Raw genomic sequence first — 21,866 nt, 5'->3', positions numbered from 1 at the left:
CAGTTGTGGGGCCTGGCAAGTCTAAAATCTGCAGGCAGATTTGGTTGGCAAGCCAGACCTCCAGGAAGGAGTTGCAGTTGGAAGAGTCTAGAGTCAGTCTGCAAGCAGAATTCCTTCTCACTCAAAGGAGGTCAGTCTTTTTTTTAAGACCTTCAACTGATTGGTTGAGGCCCATTCACATCACAGAGGATTATCTCCTTTACACGAAGTGTGCTGATTTAAATGTTAATTTCATCAAAGTTTAAAAAGGATAGTGAGACACCAGAAAGAATAAAACAAAATAAGTCTTTTGATTATTACATGATACTCATACATAATATACCAGTTACAAGTGCTGGGCATCGAGTAAATGTTCAATAAATATTCACTATTGATATTATATATACATACATGTATAATTTACTATAAATAGGACATTTTATATACGTATGTGTGTATGTGTGTGTGTGTGTGTGTATTGATATATATAACATTACGTCTTGTTCAGTTCAGTTGCTCAGTCGTGTCCGATTCTCTGTGACCCCATGAATCACAGCACGCCGGGCCTCCCTGTCCATCACCAACTCCTGGAGTTCACCAGACTCACGTCCATCGAGTCAGTGATGCCATCCAGCCATCTCATCCTCTGTCATCCGCTTTTCCTCCTGCCCCCAATCCCTCCCAGCATCAGAGTCTTTTCCAATGAGTCAACTCTTCGCATGAGGTGGCCAAAGTACTGGAGTTTCAGCTTTAGCATCATTCCTTCCAAAGAAATCCCAGGGCTGATCACCTTCAGAATGGACTGGTTGGATCTCCTTAGTCTTATAACCTGAAACAGATGCATACATTTCACTGAACTGATTGATAGGTGGGAAGAACAAAAAAAAATTTTTGAAGTATTTACTTCTTTTATAAAGTTATATTTCAGTTACTGTGCTTTATGTATTGATGTTTTGCATAAATATATCGTCTGAACTTTTCTCTGTGGTGGGATAAATATAAACTTTGAAATTTAAATATATTCATGTCCTGGCAAATACAATTGTCTTTGTTGGTGTTTATTATTGTCTATGCTGCTGCTGCCGCTAAGTCGCTTCAGTCCTGTCTGACCCTGTGCCATCCCATAGATGGCAGCCCACCAGGCTCCCCCATCCCTGGGATTCTCTAGGCAAGAACACTGGAGTGGGTTGCCATTTCCTTCTCCAGTGCATGAAAGTGAAAAGTCAAAGTGAAGTCGCTCAGTTGTGTCCGACTCTTAGTGACCCCATGGACTGCAGCCTACCAGGCTCCTCTGTCCATGAGATTTTCCAGGCAAGAGTACTGGAGTGGGGTGCCATTGCCTTCTCCTATTATTGTCTGTAGCTGGGGGCAATATTGATTCAAGTAAACAAATAATTAGCTTGCTCATTTGAAGTAGGAAGGCGTAATTAATGAATTTGCTTAATGTTCTACCTCGCTGGAGACACATAGCCCTTTGGGTCATTGTTCTTTCATTTTCAGTCTCTCTCTCACTCTCTTTCTCACTGTCTCCATCTACCTCTATCTCTGTTCACAATGTACCTGCTTATTCTGCTACTTTGGATTCCAGAAAATATAGTTGCATACGGTACTTAAAGTAAGGTGATGACTCAGAGACATCAGTCAACCTGGCCCAATGCTAATGTTCAAAGATACTTTTTTAGATGTTATTTTCTTGGCTTTGTAAGCAGTTTTTTAAGAGATGCTTTTAAAAATTGAAGATGAAGATCAATAAGAATAAATTTGATGTCTGGATGTAGCAGGCTTGCATTAGGACAGAAATAGGCTCTATTACACAAATAAACCCTTTCAGTTATAGCCTTTTGTTCAGTTGCTAAGTCATGTCTGACTCTTTGTGACTCCATGAACTGCAGCACTCCAGGCTCCCCTGTCCTTCACTATCTCCCAGAGTTTGCTCAAACTCATGTCCATTGAGTCATGATGCCATCCAACCATCTCATCCTTTGTCATCTCCTTCGCCTCTTACCCTCAATCTTTCCCAGCATCAGGGTCTTATTCCAACGAGTCGGCTCTTCACGTCAGGTAGCCAAAGGATTGAAGCTTCAGCAGCAGTCCCTCCAATGAATATTCAGGGTTGATTTCCTTTATGATTGACTGATTTGATCTTGCTGTCCAAGGGACTCTCAAGAGTCTTCTCCAGCCTTAGTGGGTCCAATTTGCCAATAGCTTTCTTGATCAGTCTTTTCTTTTTTGTATGTATTGTTCAAGCGATTTTGCTCTAAATTACATGACACTTCATCTAAGATTGTTACATAAATCTTTAGTGTTTTTAAAAACAATTCTGCTAAAACAGTAGTCCAAGTTGTTCTCACATCAAAATTAGATATATGTGTAAACTCATGGGATCTGTAACCCAATATAAATTACTGTAGTGGGACCACCTTTTAAAGACAGAGCTGACTAAGGATGGCATTGTGTTAAGTACCTTACTTTCCTGAGCAACACTGAGAAAAGTTTGGCGGCATCCTTTGGCAACATATGGCATGTTAACTAATATGTGGTTAAGATTTAAACACGACTCATGCTGGGAAATCAGGCAGTTTCAGCAGCCCTGTCCTCATTCCATCAGACCACTTTGACAATAAGATCTGCCAAGAGTTTGAAAGTGGGATAGGAAGAATGTAAGCCTCACCATTGACTTTTCCGTGCTGTATAAATCAAAAGGCTTGCCAGCTAGAAGACAGAATGAAGGCGAGTCCACAGCGATGCTGGCAATCGCTCTGGTAAATGTCGAGTCTCAGACATTGAAATTGTGAGACTATTCTTATATTAAACAGCAGGAAGGAGATCAGCCTCAGATCTTCTATTGAGTCAAGTGCCTGATACCTTTTCAACAACCTGTGGCTTTTGGTTAAAGCTCAGAAAAGCATTTTGTTTTAACCAAAAAAAATCCATGTTTCATTCATCGGCTCCCTAGGCAGTAAATCATAACCAATTGATGTTCCTTGAACATCTACCAGGAGCTGTGATAGACATTAAGAAAATTGGGGAACAGATTTACCCAAGTATGAAATATAAAAATCTAAACTATAAATCAGAAGTACAAAAAGAAGACCAACTTACATGAAAATATAAAAAGGAAAAAAAAAAGTAGATTTTGAAAGAAAAAAGGGTAGTAGTAAGAAAGAAGCTGTTGCTTGCACCCCAGGGTCCACTGGGGCTACCTCACATTGCTAACCTTTGTTGCCAACCTTGTCAACAAGGCTTGTCAGGATTCTTTTAGATCTGAAGATCATTTTTATCACAGTTTCTAAGATGCTATCCCCATTCTTCACTCAGCAACCAGAGTTGCTGAAAGGCAGATCTTATGGATGCTCTGAGAGCTGAAAATACAAGAAGGTGATGAAACTGACAAGAATCCTCCCTACCAGTGGGACACAGGTCTCTCCAAGTAGGTAATGATGACAGTGATCATGCCGAGGGGCAGAAGGAGAGGTCCTCTCTGGGTAAGCAGGATACGCTTCTCCTTGTGACTCCTGGCTGACCTCCCAAGGAGACGGGCCAAAGTAGTCTTCGTCTCCAGCCAGTGAAATCAGCATCAGTGACAACTGAGGCTCAGACAACTCCCTGATCTGGGGAAGGAGCACAGCAATGACGCAGCAGTGTTTCTAGGCAGAGTGAATGATAATAACACTGCAGAGACTCATTGATTCTCAGTGTGTTCTCCACTGCCTGTCACTTTTTCCTGTGGTAAATACCCATTAGATTGATGGTGGGTTGGTTATGAAACCAGTTATCCTGCTGTCCTCAAATGGCAGGAGAGTATTTACAGCTTATAGTATGTGATATATGAAGATGCCAAGCCCCTTTCATTTTAATTGGGCTCCCAATGGAACAGAGAATGCTGAGCCACTATTGCAGTTTTGTGGGCTTGTTTTTGGCAATCACCATGAACTCCTACCTTATAAATGTGATAAACAAATATGGAAGGAAGACTTTGGGGACAAACAGGCATTGGCATCATTTAATTTCTTCTTGTGTTCCAGCCAGTTGGATGAATGGTGTCTGTGGTAATTAAACTCACTTTGATAATTAGGCACTAAGGATTCTCAAACTGCTGAATGTTAATGAATATTTTCCAAGTATGGCCCCTGTATCTTCTAAGTGCTGCTAAATGGAATCGTCCTGTTCATCATTAAAAGTTAGAGTTCTTTTATACAAATTCCACATAGATAGTTGAAATGAGAAATAGAAATTTGATTTTGTTGCTTTTCTTTACAAGTCTGGGCAAGTTGATGAAATTTGGATTGAAAGTGAGTTTTATTATGAATGAAATACTAGTTGAGCTCACACCTTGGAACATGGAAGGTCACACATAGCAGTGCACACATTAAAGCCATAGACAAGAGATAACTCCTGCCCCACCGCAACTGCCTACAAATAGACAGCCCTTCGGTGTACACTGTATGCTATCTGGGCTGATAGTTTTAGGCTAAGGCCCCTGGAGAAGGAAATGACAACGCGCTCCAGTATTCTTGCCTGGAGAATCCTGGCAAGAGGAACTTGGTGGGCTGCAACTTGGTGGGGTCACCAAAGAGTTGGACACAAATTAATGACTCAACAACAAGGCAGACAAAAGATGTGGGCTTTCTTGGAGGTTTGCGCTCCACACAGAAATGTACAATGGTACCACTCTGGGTTTTCCACCAGTAGATGAGCCATATTAAGCATTTTTATCTGAAAACTGGGACCCCCTTTTTGTTTCCTTTGACTCCATCGAGTAACTTTACTCACATAAAGTGAAAGTGTTAGTCACTTAGTTGTGTCCAAGTCTTTGTGACACCATGGACTGTACCCACCAGGCTCCTCTGCCCATGGAATTCTCCAGGCAAGAATACTGGAATGGGTAGCCATTACCTTCCCCAGGGGATGATCCCTGGGATCTTCCTGACGCAGGGATGAAACCCAGATCTCTTGCATGGCAGAAGGATTCTTTACCATCTGAGTCACCAGGGAAATATCCCTTAATTTACAAAGCCTCAGTCATTCATACACATTAGGGGGATCCACAGTGTTTGAGGAACTTAAATATAATGTATCATACCAACCCAAGTAAACCAAATACAAAAAAATTCATCTATGAAGTTATTCACACGTAGGTCCTATCTTACCAGCTTCTGTGCAAAAAAGAAAGAAAGAAAAACAGATTAACTAGTCTTTGAAACGAACCTCGTGCCTAAGTTGAAACCTCTTTCACATCCATGTTGGCCCCATGCGAATATAAATCACTGCAACATATTCTCCTGCTCTGATGAAAAGAAGTGTTTGGAGCACAAAAAGCTTTGTTTAAAATGTCCTTAAGTAAACTCCTTTCCTGAAAAGAGATGGGGAGGCTCCTTCCTGTTACCAGCCCCCCCACAGTCTTGGGGGGCTCTGGGAACTGGTGGCAGGGACTCATCCCTCTGCTGTGGATGCTGACGTCAGCCAGCTTCAAGGCACCCTTCTAGTGCCTCCCTCTCCTCAGAGCATCTCTCCAGACAGGAGCCCCAGCCATCTAAGCCCTTGATAATTTGTCCCTCAAGCTTGCAGCACAAACCAGTAAACAAAAACACACTTAGATCAAACACTAATCATAAACACAACTCCTGAAGGAATCATTTCTAAGGCTTGCCCTATATATAATTACTTATTTCAAATATTTCAAACACTTAAATATTTCAAGTATTCAGATATTTATAATCAAATATTCCCAAATTCCTTCTTACAGAATCTTCTTTAAAGGGGAAAGGAGGGAGTTGAGCAGGGAATGAGTGTTTCTTGAGCATCCTCTATGTTCTAGGCCTTGCCCTTAGCTCTCTGCATGCCATGATTTCATCACTGAAAAGTCATGGCACATTAATTGGGAAGGAGTGCTTCTTCTGTTTTTACTGGACAAGGCCACATGTGGCATTAGAGCTAATCCAACATAATCTATGTTCTAGTAATCTATTACTTAAATTAACAAATACACACTCAAGCACTAAGGTCAAACCTAGCCCTGCCACTTCAGTACCATATTGAAGAGACTTCTCCGAGCCTTGAATAGCTCTTCATAAAAGGCAGATAATAATTCTGCCAACCAAGGTTGTTGTTATCAAGATTAAGCTTGATAACATGGGGGAAAAAAGAACATAGCTCATTTCCTGGTATTTAATAAATGCCCTTTCTCCTTTTCCTTTCTCCCTTCTTCATAGATTAAGAGATATTCACCTTTTTTCATGCTCAAATGTGATCTTAAATCAATTTTAATTGTGATATCTAATATAGGCAAAATGGAGTGAATAAAATAAATCTTAATAATGAAAATCACAGAAATATGTTTTGAGGATCTTATATACCTTCCTCACAAGTGGATGGAATGAAAAAAACAACAGCAAAACTTTTTGGTAAGGAAACCTTTAAGCTCCCTTAATAAAATTCCAATCTTCCAAGACTGGCGCTAGAGATTGTTTTATTTCATCCACATTCAGATAGCAAAGGCAGAACTCTAGGGGAAAGAGCAGAACCAAGCCATGACTTCTCCTTTTAGGTACATTTCTTCAAAGTTCCAATAATTCTTATGCGTACATTCCACTGGTCAGAGCTCAGTTTTGGGGCTTTGCTTAGATGCAAGGAAGTCTGGCTAGTGCAGTTGTTATTCATGGCAGCCAAGTGAAAAAGTGAAAGTGAAAGTCGCTCAGTTGTGTCTGACTCTTTGTGACCCCATCATCTATACAGTCCATGGAATTTTCCAGGCCAAAATACTGGAGTGGGTAGCCTTTTCCCACTCCAGATAGAAGATGCCAGGGGATCTTCCCAACCCAGGGATTGAACCCAGGTCTCCCACATTGCAGGCAGATTCTTTACCAGCTGAGCCACGAGGGAAGCCCAAGAATACTGGAGTGGGTATATGCTAGCTAAAAGGTAGGTTCTATTAATAGTAAAGAAGGATCTTCTTTGCCATAAAAAGGTTGTTACAAAACTCAAGATAAGAAGTGTTAGTGGCTTGGATGCTGGATGTATTTTGAAGGTTCAGTTCAGTTTAGTTCAGTTCATTCACTCAGTCATGTCCGACTCTGCAACGCCATGAATTGCAGCATGCCAGACCTCAAATCTGTCAAGTGATTGAATCTACATTCAATGTAGAAGAATCAAGGTCAACACCATGGTTTCAGAATCTGAGTGCTGAAATGACATATTTGCCTTTTATAGAGCTGGAAAAGACAGCAGTTTCTGTGGGCTAAACCAGGATTCATCTGGGGGCGTGTGATTTGAGGTGCCTCTTATGGATACACCAGGGAGATGGGTAATATACAAGAGTTTCGAGGGAAAGTCTGCAATGAAAAATTGATGTAAACATCATCAAGAAATAGAGGGAGAGTCCAGGTCTGAGCACAAGAAGCTGATATTTAGAAATGTAAAGAATGTAGAAACTGACAAAAGACATTGAGAAAAAGCAACCAGTGAAACAGGAAAAAAGAGAGTGGTGGACTGGTGATGGGAGCATGTGGAAAATCCCTTGTGGAGTTTTTCTTTTTGGAGGATGATGGGATAAGAAGCAGAGCATCAGCAGAATGGAAGATGGAAGGGGGTGTGCTGGAGGATTGTGGATAGAAAAGAAGGTGTGAAACAGCTGTGGAAGGATTGGACAGCATACCACTTCATCACCAATCACCATGGTGGTGCTGTGGTACTTTAATTAAGCCTTGGGAGCAGAAGCGTCCACAAGGGAAGAAAAAAAAGAACATCTTGGGAGGAGTTCTTCTTTTCCGAGCAAGGAAAAAAAAAAAAAAAGAACCAGTGAACTAAACAGAGAAAGATCAAAGAAATAATCAGAGATATCAAGGAGAGAAAATGTTCAAGGCAGGATGACACATTACATAAGGGTATGGATTACGGAGTCATATTTAAATCCCACATTCATCTCTTTCTGGTTTTGTGACCATAAGCAAGTAACTCAGCATCACTGAACTTTACTTTCCCCATTGAAGATAGGGAGAATAATAACACCTGCCTTAGGACTTCCTGGAGGTCTAGTGCTTAAAACTCTGCACTTCCACTGCAGGGGGAATGGGTTAGATCCCTGGTAGGGGACCTAAGATCCTTCATGCTGTGTGGTGTGAACAAAAGAAAAAAAAAATCTCTATAATAATAGTACTTGCTTCGTAGGATTATTGTGCAGATTACCCGAACTATTGCTTATAAAGTACTTAGAATAACACTGGCTCATAATAAGCCAGTATCATCAGAATTGATGCAGAAGGGGAGTTGCCAAACAGCCACACTCAATCTGAATGATGTGTGTTAAGACTGGAAATGACCATCTTCAGTGTTTCTGTAGTGGGAACATGTGCCTTCCTGGGCTGATGTTGCTGAGTGATGCATATTTCAGTGCCTGGCCTTCCTGTCTGTTCTTGCTTTTCTGTTCTTGCTTGGCTGTCCTGAGTCATTGGCAATGATTTTGTATAGTAGTTGCCAGGCCAGAGATGTCTTGGTGGAGACTCTGAATTCACCAACCTTAGAATCACTATCTCCAGACATTCCATTTCCTATGATTCAAGTTGGAATTCTCTGATACCTGCAGTCCAAATTATTCTGTCCAATATGAGACAGAAACAAGACCCTCCTTGATTCAAGTAAGAATACATTAAATCACATTGTACTTTTTTGATAGTTGGAATGGTCACAATAGAAGGCTCATCTTTATCTTAATTTTTAACAATCATATACAAAATTCCCAAAGGCAACAAATTCCAGTATAGTTTTAGAGATATTCAAAAGCCAAATTTACTTTTTTCTGATGCAACTGAAAAAAATTCCCAAATGTCTTGATATATCTTCATTGTTCCTATAATAACTGACTTCTTTATTATATTCAAGTTACTCTGCTTTCAATTAAGATATTATAATAATGCCTACTTTATAGAATAAAGTTTCACATATTTGCCTTAATGTTGTTATTAAATTAATGATTAAAAGACTTCTGGTTTTAGCTTGGAGATATAGAAAGCTGTAAGAAATATTATTCCCACCCTTACAACAAGAAAAAAGCTGGACCTGTCATAGAATTGAGGTTTCTGGGCAAACAAGTAAACTCAAATATCGAGAGAGACAGATGCCTTTAGCGATAAATAACACTTGAACATTACTTACCTGTGGCAGATTCTGCCAGATTCCACATAAGACTGCAAGAAGACACAGCTAAAATGTTTTCAGAAACTGCTGGAGGCTGAGTAGGCTAGTATGAGAGTGTAAAGCCCCTGGGTGTGGCATATATAGAGGTGTTTGCACATTCTTGCAGCTGTACTCATAGGAAAGACTTGGAAGAATCCTGAGAAAGCTTTTTTCATGGTGCAGACAGAGAAAGGGAACAGCAGCCACTGCTCAAACCCATCTCCTCTATCTCTGTTGTAGGATGAAAGGCTTATTTGCAGGGGAAACAGCTCAGGGTACTGATGGAAATCCACTGCATTGGGGGAAGGGCGCAGAAAAGAAGAAACATGCTTCCTCTGGGAGCCATACAATATGAGTATTTATATTTTCCCTATGGGGAGAAAGGCTTCCCAGGTGGTGCTGGTGATAAAGAAACTGCCTGCCAATGCAGGAGATGCAAGAGACGGGTTCAGTCCCTGGGTGGGGAAGATCCCTGGAGGAGGGAATGGTAACCCACTCCAGTATTCTTGCCCGGGGAATCCTGTGGACAGAGGAGCCTGGCATGCTGCACTCCATGGGGTCACAAAGCGCCAGACATGACTGAGCACACAGCACAGCATATGGGGAGAAATACCTGCAAGGTCCTGCTCTGTAGCTGGGTGGGCAGAATGTTTGTGAAGGCCGTCTCCCAGACCAGGGACAGAGTCCTGCCTGAGACTAAGACTGAATCATAACAGCAGGGCATGCTCTCTTCACTCCCTTGCATCCCTCCACAACCAGGCTAGCAATCTTAGAGTGAAATAGCAGTGGAATACCCTGGGAGACCCGCAGGAGAGTGATCCTCATAGGCAACGGTGCAAAAGGAAGATGAAAATCCAAGGAGGGAGCAGACACTAAAAGAACCTCTAGCAGATCCGCCTACACTGTAAACACAGGTCACCAGAGGAGTTTTAAGCCTGGAGTACACTTACAGTAACCAGAAGAATGACAAACTCCAAACTCTGCACAGGTTAACACAAACCCCATACTTAAGGTCTAGCTCAAGAAAATGGGTGCTCATCTCCAACTATAAAAAATATTCACCCCAGGATCTTTAGCCCTACACGAGTTGTCTGACTTTCAACAACAACAAAAGTTCTAAGGTAGGTGAAAAGACAAACACACACATACACACACACTCACAGACTAGTTGAAGCATCAGGATCAGACTGGTTATGACACAGATGTTGGAACTACAGAAGTGTAACTAATTTTGATCAATATGTTACTGACTCTAATAGAACAAAGAGGATAACATGAAATATGAAATAATTAAGCAGAGAGATGGAAACTCTAAGGAAGAATCAAATAAAAATACTGAAAGTAAAATAATCAGTAACAAACAGCTTTAAAGACCTCCAACAGGCTCAGTAGACTCAACACAGCCAAGGAAAGAATTTGTGAATTTGATGATAGGTGAGTGAAAATTAACCAAACTGAAAAACGGAGAAAACAAACAATGAATAAAAAAGAATAAAGCACCCAATAAATAGAGTGGGACAATTTCAAGCAGTGTAACATACACTAATCGAAAAGAGGGCAAAAATAGAGCAGAAGACATATTTTTTAAAATAATGGCACAGAATTTTACCATTAGTAAAATTAGTAACAGACGTGAAATCACAGATCCAAGAAGCTCACAGAACACCAAGCAGGATAAACATCAAACACACAGATACACACACACAGGCATACAGTACTCAAATTTATGAAAATGAGAGAGAAAATATTGAAGTTAGCCAGAAAAGGAAAACTTCTCTACAGAGGATCAAGCATAATAATTAAAAACGACTTCTCATCAGAAACTATTTAAGCAGAAAGTAAATGTAGTAACATATTTAAAGTATTAGGGAGAAATGTCAACCCAGAATTTTATTACACATCTAGTAAAAAAGAAGAGAGAGAAAAAAAAACAGACATTCTAAAACAATTGAGAGAATTCATTGCCTGACATACTTTATAAGAAAATACTAAAGGAAAGAAGAAATACTAAAGGCAGGGGAAATATGAGGTCAGTTGGAAACTTGGATCTACACCCAAAAAAATGAGGAGAAAGGGAACTGGAATGAATGAAAATGAGATAAAAGTTATTTCTTATTTGTAAATGTGCTGAAAGATAACTGGCTGATAACATACATGGCACATATAAAAGTAAAGCATGTGAAAAATCATAGCACAAGGAATAGGTGGGAAGAATTCATACACTGTTGTAAAGGCCTGACATTACTTATAAAGTAGTACAACATTGTTTGAAGGTAGACTCAGATTAATCTGAAATGTATGTTGTAAATCCCAGGGTAATTGCTAAAAAATTTTAAACGGAGGTATAACTAGTAAGTCAAGAGATGAAATATCATCATAAAAATACCTATCCCTAGAAAGAAAGAAAAAAAAAAAAAGAAATGAAGAACAGTACAAATGGAACAAAGAAAAATAGCTAGCAAGAGGTTAGATTTTAATGCAGTATTGATAGTCACCTTAACTGTGAATGGTCTAAATATACCAATTTAAACATAAAGATTGTCAGATTGAATAAAAAACTCATTTTAAATATAAAGACATAAATGTATGTCTTTAAATATTTAAAGCTTAATCATATAAAATTTTGAAACAGTATTATATATATTAAAATATTAAAGTTCAAACTATTAATAAAATTTATCATCAACTTCTGTAGGCACTTATTCTGTGCCATATATTGAGTTGGCCCAAAACTTCATTTTGGCTTTTCTGTAAGATCTTTCCAGATGAACTTTTGGGCCAACCAAATACATACACATTTGACATCATCCCAGTGTACTGCGAAGCACTTATTATCCTTCACTTTAGAAAAGAGAAAATTGTGACTTAAAATGTAAGTAATATGTCCAATGCTTCTTACTGAATGAATGGCAAGTGAGTTAAAACCTAGGCTGTCTTATTAGAAATCCTACACAATGATTCACTATTTGAAACTACAAATCATTTTTGATTATGAGTTTAACAATGCCTTTGAGTCTATTGGTCAAGAATGACCTCACAATATTTTCTGATTTTTCTGCATTTGTGCTTTGGATAATTCTGAAAAGAGATTTGTTTCATTAAGGTAAAGGCAAAGATGGAGAAGATAGCATAACCTCAACTTGAAATAGTCCGATCACACATGCCAATATTTTACAGCTCTATAATAGCATATTTGCAACTATTTAACTATCCAATTTTACTTTGCCACTGTGATCTTAAATTCTCAAGATTTCAAATTCTCTAAACATGAATTCACATAATACTGTTTATCTTACTCTTTTCTTAATACTCTTCTGTTTTGAAAATAAATATTGTCAAAAAAAAAAAGAAAATAAATATTGTCTAGAATGCCGTATGCTTTGGAAATATCCAAGTTTCTATAAACTAAGCATAGGTATCAATTTTTTAAACACCTTATCTATTGCATGTATACATTTTGAATCCGTTAAGCTATGTCAAAATATCGTGTAAAGATAAAGCCAGGAACTGGAGGTAATTTTCTGGAAAGCTTTGAATACTGCCAACATATTTATGTAAGAAAAAAATTAGATTAATAGGATGTTTTTATTTAAATATTAAAGTTGTAAACTTTAGAGTTTTACTTTAGGTATGACTGCCTGAATAGTCAGCATAGAATAAAATCCTGTGTTCCTTACTTGATAGTCACATGGGTATATTTGGATTGGAAAACTTCAAATTCATTTTAGCTACAGATGGTTGTCATAAAGAATACTAAAAAAAAAAATGGTCATAAAGCAATTGGCCAATAAACACACCAAAAACAATAAAATGCATCTGGAACAAACTGATTTTAATAGCACATACCACCCATGGTAAGCACCAGTATCAGTTTCAGCAGTAAATAAATGGGTACGAACTAGGGCAGCTGTTACATTTTGGTCAGAAATGCTAGACATGAGTTGGGAGTAAGAGCAGAAAACTTGGAGAAAAATATATCATTTTTCTATAAGACAGTGAGCCTGTCTTAAATAGCATACTGAATACTACTTCCCACCCTGGAATTTCTGTAATGCCTGAAGTCAGTCTTCTAGTTTTTCTGATTGATTTCAGTGTCCAAGTGGAAAATACATACTTGGCTGCGCTCTTTGGCCCCTAAAGCTGCTATCATGCTCCATTTCATCCACTAGAGAGAATAATGAATGAGCTCCAAAGAGCCATAGGCATCAGTCTGATTTCTCTATAGCTCAGAAGGATAACTTATGAGCTGTTTCCTCTCACTGCCCCATGACATAAACAAGTGCCGCACATCCATCCAACTTGGCTTTCAACCTCATACATGTGATTCCCACCAGAACATTTTCTTCTATTGGTAGTTGAATAAAATCCCTTTGCATATGTTTCTACATACTATTATAATAATATTATATTTATTAGTGCATATTACCATCAGTCATTGTAAACCCATTTTAGAACTATCACCTCATTTAATGTTCACAACAATTTTCAAAGTAGGTTTTATGTTATGACTGTTTTACGAGTGAGGATTGTCAAGTGGGCTTAGGAAGCATCACTACAAACAAAGCTAGGAGGTGATGGAATTTCATCTGAGCTGTTTCAAATCCTAAAAGATGATGCTGTGAAAGTGCTGCACTCAATATGCCAGCACATTTGGAAAACTCAGCAGTGGCCACAGGACTGGAAAAGGTCAGTTTTCATTCCAATCCCAAAGAAAGGCAATGCCAAAGAATGCTCAAACTACCACACAACTGCACTCATTTCACACGCTAGTAAAGTAATGCTCAAAATTCTCCAAGCCAGACTTCAACAGTAAATGAACTGAGAACTTCCAGATGTTCAAGCTGGTTTTAGAAAAGGCAGAGGAACCAGAGATCAAATTGCCAACATCTGCTGGATCATCAAAAAAGCCACAGAGTTCCAGAAAAAACATTTACTTCTGCTTTATTGATTACAACAAAATCTTTGACTGTGTAGATCACAACAAACTGTTGAAAATTCTTCAAAAAGATGGGAATACCAGACCACTTAACCTACCTCCTGAGAAATATGTATGCAAATCAAGAAGCAACAATTAGAACTGGACATGGAACAACAGACTGGTTCCAAATAGGGAAAGGAGTATGTCAAGGCTGTATATTGTCACCCTGCTTATTTAACTTATATGCAGAGTACATCATGAGAAATGCTGGGCTGGATGAAGCACAAACTGGAATCAAGATTGCTGGGAGAAATATCAATAACTTCAGATAGCAGATGACACCACCCTTATGGAAGAAAGTGAAGAAGAACTAAAGAGCCTCTTGATGAAAGTGAAAGAGGAGAGTGAAGAAGCTGGCTTAAAGGTCAACATTCAGAAAACTAAGATCATGGCATCCGGTTCCATCACTTCATGGCAAATAGATGGGGAAGCAATGGAAACAATGACAGACTTTATTTTTGGGGGCTCCAAAATCACTGCAGATGGTGAATGCAGCCATGAAATTAAAAGATGCTTGCTCCTTGGAAGAAAAGCTATGGCCAGTCTAGACAGCATATTAAAAAGCAGAGACATTACTTTGCCAACAAAGGTCCGTCTAGTCAAATCTATGGTTTTTCCAGTAGTCATGTATGGATTGTGAGAGTTGGACTGTGAAGAAAGCTGAGCGCCAAAGAATTGATGCTTTTGAACTGTGGTATTGGAGAAGACTCTTGAGAGTCCCTTGGACATCAAGGAGATTCAACCAGTCCATCCTAAAGGAAATCAGTCCTGAATCTTCATTCAGGAAGGACTAATGCTGAAACTGAAACTCTAATATTTTTGCCAGAACTGACTCCTTGGAAAAGACCCTGATGCTGGGGAAGATTGACGGCAGGAGGAGAAGGGGATGACAGAAGATGAGATGGTTGGATGGCATCACCAACTTGATGGACATGAGTTTGAGCAAGCGCTGGGAGCTGGTGATAGACAGGGAGGCTTGGCATGCTGCAGTCCATGGGGTCACAGAGTCGGACATGACTGAGTGACTAAATTGAACTGAACTGATTATAAGAATATGAAAAGCTAAATATCTCCTTCAAGAGTACCCAGTTGTATGTAGTAAGCTAGGACTGAAATCCAGGTGCCCATGTGACGTTTGAACTGAGATCTGGAACCCAGGAACCAATAGGAACCAATGCACCAATGGAGGGTGAAAGGACCACGCTACAAGGAGGTTTAGCCAATAAGTCATTTTGTGCGACTTAAATGTAGGTCATAAGTGAGGAAAGAATGACTTTAGTAGAGACAAGCTGTTAAGTCTTGTCAAGACTGGCTTGTCCAGAAAGTCATGGGCAAGCTCATTGGCCAAAGAAAGTCACGGGCAAGCTCATTGGCCATAGAAAGTCATGGGGTTTTTGAGAGTTTGGCAAGGGAAAACTGCTTGAAATGTTTAAAGAGGGCAATACTGTGATTGGAGTTGCATTTATAATTGTAAGACAATCAGTAGCTCCTTCTCTAGTTCAGATGAGATGATGCTGTTGTTCAATTGTTAAGTCGTGTCTGACTCTTTGCCACCCTGTGGACTGCAACACGCCAGGCTCCCCTGTCCTTCACTATCTCCTGGAGTTTGCTCAGATTCATGTCCGTTGAGGTGGTGATGCTATCTAACCATCTCATCCTCTGCCACCCTCTTCTCCTTTTGCCTTCAATCTTTCCCAGATCAGGGTCTTTTCCAGTGAGTCGGTTCTTTGCATTAGGTGGCCAAAGTATTGGGAGTTTCAGCTTCAGCATCAGTCCTTCCAGTGAATATTCCAGGTTGATTTCCTTTAGAATTGACTGGTTTGCTCTCCATGTAGTTCAGGGGATTCTCAATTATCCAGCACCACAATGCAAAGGAATCAATTCTTTGGCACTCATCCTTCTTTATAATCCAACTCTCACGTCTATACATGACGACTGGAAAAACCATAGTTTTGACTATGAAAAGTTAGAGTTCATAGCACTTAGACTTAAAAGGAGGTTTGAAGGAAAGAGGGATAAATTCAAGATATTGGCTTTAGTGATCTGGTAGAAAGCAGTGCTATTAAATAAGATGGAGAGCTAATGGAGGAGGAGGAAGACTGCATATATTTTGGGTGCATGCCATGGGTTTCTCCTGGTGAATGTGTCTAGCAGACATTTAATGATATTTAGTAATAGCTCAATTCACTGGAGAAAGTGAGAAGAGGGCGAAAGCCACAATGTGGAACCCCAGTATATAAGGAGTGATTACTCAAGTTTTGGTAAATAGAACTGGGTGCTTTGTGTGCCCCTGGTGGTAGACAGTCTCCAAAGATGGCCTCCATCATGTCCTCTCCAGGAGAAGCACTCCACACCACCCATTGAGAGATGACATCTACTTCTCCTTGCTTTGCAGTTTGGCTAGTGTTTTAGCTAGCTTTGCCAGGAATTCTGTCTCCATTCCTGTCCAGTTTTGGTCCAGTTTCGAAAAAGCAGCTTTTTATTCACATTCATTCAGTTGGGAATTTTAGCTCCTTTAAATTTGTGGTTTTGTTGGGATTGGGGACATATATTTTATAGCTCTCGTATGGCCCTACCTCATGTTTCTTTTTTGTAGGTAGGTTGTTTCCGGTGCACTCTGCTTGGGAAGGGCTGTTGGCTTGTGTTCAGGGACCAGTCAAAAGCCATACAAGCCTTAGAGACATTTAAATGATGTTTTCACATACTGTTTCTGCATGTCAGAAGTTGAATTCTAGTGTCACAAGTTCAAAAGCTATCATCACATACATACACATGCATACTGTTTGAGCTTTTAGTTTGGGGAAATGATTTGCTTTAACCCAGATTGCTTATGAATAATTTCCAGATTAGAACAGGCTATGGGAGCAGTTGTTGGGCTCAGTATCTATTGGGAAAAAAAAAAAATTGGTTTCTGGGAAAGAAAAAGAATAAACCATTGAAGCTATTTGCAGATTTCAATTTCTGTATGAAAATGGGAAAAGCAGTATTTAATTTCTTAATGGAAACCTGTTTCCCGCCTGAAAATATCTGTGGAAAAAACCTGGTACTGCTGGAACAAAGGCAGTCTTCATGAGAGCAAGAGCAGTGGAGTCAGCCTACCTGAGGAAACACTCTGGCAATTAACTCAGTTACGTATGCAAAATGACACACGTGGCTTTAGAGTAAAATCCACATTTCTTTTTGATTCTCTATTATTTTTGGTCATGCCCTTTCATTTCAAATAACTAAAATTTTTCTATAATTCCACTTAATAAAAGATGTTCAACATGTTACATTTTCAGTTCAAAAAATTTTCAACAAGGCTTAATTTTTTTCACTTTTCTTTCCCCCAGTCATGTCTGACTTATCTTCTGAATCAGAAAAACAAATGCCATCTCTTACCAGGGACACAGCAAAAATAGAATGATTGATATTACTTGGCAAGTACTGTGCTGAATGTCTGAAGTGGAAGGCTATTGATCAAAGGCAGACCCAGGATAACTGATAATTTGTATACTGAGTTCATAACCAGACAGCCATTGTTCTGATGTAAACAGATAGGCTATGTGTGTACTGAAACTGAAATACTGGAGAACACAATCTGGGCAAGGATTAAACAATGTCATATTCTTTCTTCCATTATGATTTCTGGACATCAGAGTGCCTTCATCACAAAAGTACATCTAAATAGATTCTTCAATCTTGGGCACTCTGGCTTTCAGGTCTGGTTCTATAGATAAAATTATGAGCCATAGGTAATAGGCAGATATATAATGTTTCAATGATATGGGCACATATATGGCTTATGTTTCTATTAAATCCATCATAGATATTTATGCACGGGAATATGTTCAAATAGATAGGGAGAAAATAGAGAATGAGTATTTTTATTTCCAATTTCAGCAAAAGTGGCATTTTCCTTCAAAGTATATACATAAGCCGTTTCAACTAGCATTACATAGGTCAACATAGGATAAGAGTAGACAATTTCAACTAATTTCCAGTAAACTCACCAAAAATTCTCACAAAAATAGATACTAAACAAAGGGACAAAATGAGCCAGTTTGAGGCACCTGATTTTAAATCACTTTGATTTGTTTATAAAGAACACGAATTCATATCTCGAGGCATTCATTATCAACATTGTAAACCACTACATTATACTTTAAAACAAGGTCAGATGCTGTAAGTGGGGAGGGCAATTCCACAGTGTGCTTGGGGAAGTAAGTGTGTGTGTGTGTGTGTGTGTGTGAGAGAGAGAGAGAGAGAGAAAGAGAGAGAGAGTGATTCTTTGGTGTGTGTGTGTTTTTAAATAATTTTTCATATATTTACTTATTTTTGGCTGTGCTGGGTCTTATTGCTGCACAGGCTTTCCTCTAGTCGCAGCAAGCAGGGCTGCTCTCTAGTTGTGGTATGAGGGCCCTAGAACGCGTGGGCTTCAGTAGTTGCAGAAAGCAGGCTCAGTACTTGTGGTGCATGGGCTTAGTTGCTCCGCAGCATGTGGGATCTTCCCGGATCAGGGGTCAGACTCATGTCTCCTGGATTGGCAGATGGATTCTTTACCACTGAGCCACCAGGGAAGCCCCTTCTTTAGTGTTTTTGAACATACATTTGTTAAGGTATAGGAGGCTTGGTTGAAGCATGACTTTCAAGATTTCGTTGAAAACTTGCCCTGAAGGACAAAGGTATATTTGAAGATGAATACTTATGACAGTTCTTCACCTTGTCAAGCAGCAGCAGAAGAAAGGAGAAACAATCCAAGAGCGTTGATCTGCACATAAATTCAACAGAGAGAGGTGATTATTTTCTGACCATTCAAACAGGAAAAGTATTCTGGAAGCAAAGACAGTACATAAAAAATGCATTTAAGAACATCTCTAGCCATTTTTTCCTATGCCAGTGATGATAGCAGTACTCAGTGGATTATCAAATCTTTTACCATTAAAAGTAATTTTCCTTGAATTTCCTTTAGCATTCCTAATTTATATGACTTCACTCTCAACAGTAAACAGGCTTCACTCTCACCCCTCCCCTTCTCTCCCCCGCCAATTCCCCTCTCCAACACACACACATACATAGAGCCCTGGACGCCCACTTGATTTAAACAGAGTTTCCTATTGAGGAGATGGCGGGCCAATGGAATCATGATCCTATATAAGAATGTAACAACATAAAGCTCTCTCTGGTTTTTAACTTTTATGGCCAACTATAAAAATGTAAGTTTTTTCTTGTTTGAATTCATTTTCCAAATCTTCAAACCATAAAGCTCTTAGAAATTATCTACTCCACCTTTCTCCTGACAAACTTTAAAGATAAGAAAATCAAAACTCCAGATAGTTAAGGGACTTGTCTAATAAACTGGAGAATACAAACCTAATGGTGACCCTTTCAGGATTAAACTCTTTCATAGCTCATTCTCCTCTACAAAATAAAGTGTAAGCTCTTTGCCACTCTTTAAGCTCTTCCTTTATTTTCAGTGTCATCTCCCATCCCAATCCCTTCCATGATTCTGTTCAGCAACCCAGAACTACTGAGGGTTCCCCACAAGACACACTGGTTCTGGCCTGGAGGCCTTGCTCATGGTTCTCCCTCTTTTCCCGGAGCACCCTGTCCATCCCAGCTCTTCTGTCTGATGCTTTAGAACCAGCATTCACAACTCGGAATAAGGCATCGTGCCTTCAGAGCTGCACTTCTGATTCCTTGTTTGGTGTGGGGCCTCTCTGTGACCTTGTAGGACTGAAGACCTTGACACGGATTTAGGCCATTGCAATTGTCTGTTGATGGGGCCCTCTCACATTTATCTCTAAGCACTTTGATGACAGAGATTGTGCCTTTTCATCTTTACATTCCCAGCAAGCGTCAGGAACAAAATACTTTCTCAACAAACTTATGGAGCTTCTATTTTTATTGCTAAAATAACTTTATCTTCTCTATTATCATCTATATGGTAAGCATGGGTCTATTAGAGAGTGAAAGTCAATAAATATATACCATTTATATAGAAACAATTTCTTACAGCATTTTCATGTACATTGTTTCAAGTAGACATTTGTTAAGGCAAATTATTTCTCTGTAAAGCAATGTCCAGATTTGTAAAAATAGAGGAGAGTTTAGGTGCTCTAGAGATTTAGACTAGGGAGGAAAACGTCAAGGGAATCAATGTTTTAAAATACCTGAAACATTTTATGTAAAAATATGATTTATATTGAATTGTAAATGCATGAATAAAAGGAGTAGAGGGAGATAGAGAAGCTGGTTAAGATTGGTTTATAGAGACTTCCTATACTGTGAACTCTAATCTTCTATGAAATACTAAAAATTAATAAAAAGAAAATGATTCAGTTTTCATCCTCCATAGAAATTTAGCTTTTTTCAATGAAATGCTAAATGATTTTAACTTCTAAAAGTCTTGACTATTTTCTATATATCTTAAAAGGAAAACTTTAGTATAATAAAACCTCAACTATTTCACTAAGGAAAACTTTAGTATAATAAAACCTCAACTATTTCACTGGAGTTCATAGGGGGAAAAAGCTTATGTCAAAGACTAATCATATTTAGCCATTACCCACAATACTAAAATTATTTGCATTGATAAATGAATCATGTGTTGTCTTTTATTACCAAAAGATGGATAAAGTTCCATGGGACAAAAAAGTTGAAATTAGAAAAAGGAATACTGTTTGTTCTCTGAGAGCATATATCATTCTGAACTTTCCTTCTGGCTTCCTGGCAACCTCCAATTTCAAATTCCATCAACAGGCGTAACCTACATAACATAAAACTCAGATGGCAGTCTACGTGTCTTTCTATTTGCTTTGGCAGACCTCTCATTTCTCTTAACAAGACTTGGGTAACAGATGAAAATCAATAAAGTTACAGTTGGTTACAAAAGACTGCAGTCCTAGCTTACTCAGGGTTTATATTCCACCTCCTAGGGAAGGCAAATTCCACAGATTTTATGCCTCTTGGGGTGGGCCAGCTCAGTTACTTGGACAAACGAAGGAAGAGGATTTACAAGTTGTTCCCAGTAATTTTCCCAGGTGTTTATTTTCTTTAAAAAATATTCATAGCTACTTTAGGTTTTCTAGGGAAATCCAAGCATTCCTGGGGCAGCGTCTTAGTTGATCCCTCTGATACTCCTCTCACTTGCTGTCAGTGCCTTTCAAATTGTTCTTTTAGGTTGTTTTCCGAGCATCAGTATTTAAACCAATGGTTTATACACATGCCCATAGGCACATACAGATTTATTTGGGATTCTCTAAGGAGTAGCTAGACATAAATCCCTTTTATTTAAGCTCAATAAGGCGTATCAAAATGTAAGAAGAGTGATGTTATATAGATAACCTTGAACCTGTTCTGGTTTTTGTTCAGTAAATCATTCTCAAATGTCTACACTTTAACTCTTATTGCTAAGGAATTGCAACATATCCGGCATCTGATTGCCTCATCCAGATGTCCTCACTGAGGTGGAGAACCACTCTTTCAAAGCTGGAATGGAATTTGACCTACCCATCTGTGGTTTTCCAATTTGAAAAAATATACACACCAAACTTTTATGTAGGCTTCCCAGGTGGCGCTAGTGGTAAAGAACCTGCCTGCCAGTGTAGGAGACATAAGAGACACAGGTTCAACCCTGGGTTGATCCTCTGGAGGACTGCATGGCAACCCACTCCAGCACTCTTGCCTGGAGAAGAATCCCATGGACAGAAGAGCCTGGCAGACTAGGTCCATAAGGGCCGCAAAGAGTCAGACACAA

The 21,866-nt window shown here is 39.1% G+C and overlaps 1 long non-coding RNA gene across 1 annotated transcript; it reads right to left on the bottom strand.

Annotated features, from left to right (window-relative positions):
• Positions 1 to 285: 285 nt before the first annotated feature.
• On the bottom strand, positions 286 to 9,287 carry LOC133235558 (uncharacterized). Its single transcript, XR_009732594.1, has 2 exons — positions 9,130 to 9,287; positions 286 to 808 (listed from the first exon to the last, which is right to left on the bottom strand). It is a non-coding gene; the product is annotated as an uncharacterized LOC133235558 (long non-coding RNA).
• Between the last annotated feature and the right edge of the window lie 12,579 nt (positions 9,288 to 21,866).

Source organism: Bos javanicus, chromosome 2, assembly GCF_032452875.1.
Source record: "Bos javanicus breed banteng chromosome 2, ARS-OSU_banteng_1.0, whole genome shotgun sequence".
NCBI classification, from domain to species: domain Eukaryota; kingdom Metazoa; phylum Chordata; class Mammalia; order Artiodactyla; family Bovidae; genus Bos; species Bos javanicus.
The sequence above is the reverse complement of the archived record's forward strand: the minus strand, read 5'-3'. Positions and strand labels throughout refer to the sequence as shown.